The sequence below is a fragment of the Myotis brandtii genome, unplaced genomic scaffold (assembly GCF_000412655.1).
Source record: "Myotis brandtii unplaced genomic scaffold, ASM41265v1 scaffold1012, whole genome shotgun sequence".
Taxonomy (NCBI): Eukaryota; Metazoa; Chordata; class Mammalia; order Chiroptera; family Vespertilionidae; genus Myotis; species Myotis brandtii.
This window is the reverse complement of record NW_005353371.1, coordinates 53,847-57,928: the sequence shown is the minus strand read 5'-3', so window position 1 is coordinate 57,928 and position 4,082 is coordinate 53,847. Positions and strand designations below refer to the sequence as shown.

Genomic DNA, 4,082 nt, shown 5'->3' with positions numbered 1-4,082 from the left:
GCCGGGCCTGGAACCTCCGTTGGCAGCTCCGCGCTCGCTGCCCGGCGTCTCCCCAGAGCGAGGAGGGTCGCGGGGAGACCGTCCGACTCCCGCTCCCGAGTTTGTCTGTGGGAGGAGCTGCGGTGTGTGGCACCCGAGTCCCTCATTTCTCCCCATCGGCACTTGTTTTTTTCCTGAGTTTTCCAGATGTTGGGGGAGCAGGGTGTCAGATCCACATCCCGGGCCCCCAGCCAAGCTCTTCCTGGGGCTGGCAAAAAATAAAAATAAAAACAACAAAAAAAACCCCCAAATTTCCAGGTCCCTCCCCTCGTTCCCAAATGCGCTTCCCCTCTCGGATTCACTGCGTCATCATCCACTGCTTGTCATCGGAGGTGCAGCGGAGACAGTCCCAGTATTTTACTTTTTTACTCGTTTTTCACATAGTCATGAAGATGTGTTGTTGTTGTTTGGTCTGAATATTTTACGTGAGAGGAGATCCGAGAATAACCACCCGGAATACGTTGTATGAAATGCCCGTTGCTCCCCCAGGAGCTTGGCCGGGCACAGGCACCTCCTGGGAATCCTTCGGATGGCGGTTCTGTTCTTGTTGTTGTTGATCCTCTGGTGAGGCTATTTTCTCCATTGATTTTTAGAGAGAGCGGAGGGGAGGGGAGGGGGAAAGACGGAGCGAAACAGGCACCTGAGAGAGAGACGTCCATCGGCGGCCTCCCGCACCTGCCCCACCTGGGGCCGGGGATCGTGCTGGCGATCCTGCAGCCCGAGGGCGGACGCTCTGTCCACTGAGGCAAACCGGTTAGAGCTGGAGGTTCTTCTTTGTGTTTTTTTTTTTAAATATATTTTTATTGACTTTAGAGAGGAAGGGAGGAGAGAGAGATAGAAACATCAATGATGAGAATCATTGATCGGCTGCCTCCTGTGCACCCCCCACTGGGGATCCAGCCGCAACGCAGGCCTGTACCCTTGGCCGGAATCGAACCTGGGACCCTTCAATCCGCAGGCTGACACTCTATCCACTGGGCCAAACCGGCCAAGGCTGAAGGTTCTTTTTTTTTTTTTTAATCTTTTCTGAATGACCTGCTTTTCCCCGGGTTTGTCACCCTGATGAGGTTTATTGATTTATTTGCTTTCGTTTTTCAGTGGGGATAGAATGTATTTAGTCAATAGAGCAAGAAAGACAGTGTAAAATAGTTCTAAAGTGGCAAGAGAGTGGTGACTTTCAGAAAAAAAAAATCTAGTATTCCCAATTAATTTGTAAAGAATTCTGATTTCACTTATTTTCTTCCCTTCAGCATGTGTAGTATGTCCCGAGGTCTCTTATTTACTTTTGCATGTTTTCAAATGAAATTCCAGAGCTTAGACTTGGAGAGCAGACGTGTTCAAGTGTGATTTATTATTACAAAACAATGTGTTGCCATGGAAATCATAATCAACTGACAGCTTTTTTTCTGAAGGGAACAGATACTTGGGCTTTTCTGGTTTAACTGATAAAAGTGAGTTACAGTTTTCTTTCCCCTTTCCACATTATCACTGGGTTTGAGTGATTTTGCTGTATTGTTCAAACATTGGTTTATGTAATTTAAATATCAGTGGTGGTACCAGGCGTCTCCGGTGGGAAGCAGAGACCTGTAGTCAGTAACACAATCTAAGGCCTCGCTGAGCCTGCACAAGGACTTACTAGTAATTGAAGGCCCAGTTGTTCTTCCTGGGGAGCCTCCCCTGCAAGTGTCCTTCCTACCTGCTCACACCCACCAGGGAAGGAGCCTTTACACTGAGAAGCTGCAGCCCTGGAAAGCTTCGGGTGCAGGTGCACAAGGAGGGGGAGTGGGGATGAGGCTCTTTCTGAGGCTGTGGTTTCTTAAGTCTAGACATTTTTAGATCCTATGTTTTAATTTTGCAGCCACAGTATAAAGTGCACTCAAAGTATAATTTTTGCACATAGAGAGTCTGTGAAGATCAGGTGGACAAAGGGTTTATGATTTGGGGAGCTCATCTGGGTCAAAACATTAAACAATATCAGGCTGAGAGTTGCCTAATGTGAATGGAAGCCTGGGGGAGGGGAGCTCTTCTATGCTTATTTTAGTTTGGTGGTATTTTATGATTTTTCCCCCTTCTGTCTTCTCTTTTTGTTGTTGTTAATCCTCACCTGAGAATATTTTTTCCCTTTTCTTAGAGAGAGAGTGGAAGGGGGAGAGGGAGAGGGAGAGAGAGAGAAACATTGATGTGAGAGAGATGCATTGATTGGTTGCCTCCCACTCCTGCCCCCACTGGGGTCAGGGATCAAACCTGCAACCCAGCTGTGGGCCCTTTACTGGGAATGGAGCCCGAGACCCTTCGGTGCTCGGGCCTGCACTCTAACCCAGTGGTTCTCAACCTTGGCTGCACATTAAAATCACCTGGGAATCTTTTTAAAATCCTGATTTCTGGGCCTCATCCTCCAGAAATTCTGTTTCTTTGTTACTAATGTTGTGGCCCCACCCCATAACATAGGCTTTTAAAAAAAATATTTTTAAAAATACATTTTTATTGATTTGAGAGAAGGGAGAGGGAGAGAGAGATAGAAACATCAATGATTAGAATCATTGATCAGCTGCCTGCATGCCCCGCAATGGAGATGGAGCCCACAATCCTGGCATGGCCTTGACCAAGAATCAAACTGTGACCTCCTGGTTCATAGGTAGATGCTCAACCACTGAGCCACACCGGCCAGGCTTTAATAATTTTTATTTTTATTTTTTATCGTTAAAAGTATTACGTATGTCCCCATTTTTCCCCCCATTAACCCCCTCCAGCCTGCCTCCTCCCCCATCTTCTTGATGAAAGAAGCTCTACACACTATATACCATTAGAGCTGTAGCTATGATTACCTACGGATCTCTCTTGAAAATAGAGGCTCTTGCCGAAACCAGTTTGGCTCAGTGGATAGAGCGTCGGCCTGTGGACTGAAAGGTCCCAGGTTCGATTCCGGTCAAGGGCATGTACCTGGGTTGCGGGCACATCCCCGGTGGGAGATGTGCAGGAGGCAGCTGATCGATGTTTCTCTCTCATCAATGTTTCTAACTTTCTAACTCTCTATCTCTCTCCCTTCCTCTCTGTAAAAAATCAATAAAAAAAAATTTAATAAAAAAGAAAATAGAGGCTCTTGTGAGTACTGAGCATGTGATTATCTGCCCAGCTGCCCATTATGCTTTTGTTCCTGGAAGCAGCACCCCATCAGGTCAACACACTTACCAACACCTTCATGTGACGAGATGGAGCCAAACCTTGACCCTCTGGCTTAAGCCACCTATAGGAAGTTAATCTCTTCTCTCTTCAGTCCATTGAAAGTTGCTGTGGTGTTGGGTGAGGTCACCATTCCCCCCAACAGTTCCCTCACGAATTCCTTGGGGTTAACTGAGTGTACAGCCCTGGGGAGTGCACAGACTTTAAGGACAAAGTTGCACATTTCTACATGATAGTGCTCGGTGGAGAGTTGCTGCTCTTCATCTGTTACAGAAGAATGGAGAAGAACCAAGCAACACTTGATGGAGTTACATTTATTATTACGCGTGGGCCCAGAGAAAAATGTCTCTAGAATTCTGGGCAAAGTCACACAGGAAGTTTCCTGTATTTATACCTTTTTACCCTCTTGGTCTCCCAAATATGGGGTTTTCCGGTCCACTTTGCAAATTCTTAAAGAGAGCCCCTATGTGCTGGGGCTTTGAGACCTCAACCAAAGGCTTGGCCTGGTGCCAGCACTGATAACTTCGTCTGGGGAAGGTTTAATGGCCTCTCTGAAATGGGAGTAGTCTTATTTTCCTTTTTATTTAAGCAAGCAAGTATTTACAAAAGCCAAAATGCAGAGTTAAAATTTCAAACAGCAGTTTTTATATAAGATGGATGGATGCTTTGCATCCATTAATTTGGACGTTCCTGATAAAGGACCAATCCCAATGTCACCAAAAATCAGGCAGTCATCTTACTAGTGGCCAAAAATTACGCCATCTACATGTATTCATAGATAATTTGATGATTGTCTTTTATTTATTTTTTTAATTAAATCTTTATTGTTCAGATTATTACATTGGTTCCTCTTTTTCCCCCCC

The 4,082-nt window shown here is 45.8% G+C and overlaps 2 protein-coding genes across 3 annotated transcripts in view; both read left to right on the top strand.

Moving 5' to 3' along the window:
• The window catches only part of LOC102258743 (zinc finger protein 709), a 54,508-nt gene that overhangs the window by 609 nt on the left and 49,817 nt on the right, over positions 1 to 4,082 (top strand). The window lies entirely within an intron of this gene.
• The window catches only part of LOC102253718 (zinc finger protein 709), a 16,923-nt gene that overhangs the window by 645 nt on the left and 12,196 nt on the right, over positions 1 to 4,082 (top strand). The gene's annotated exons all lie outside the window — the stretch shown is intronic.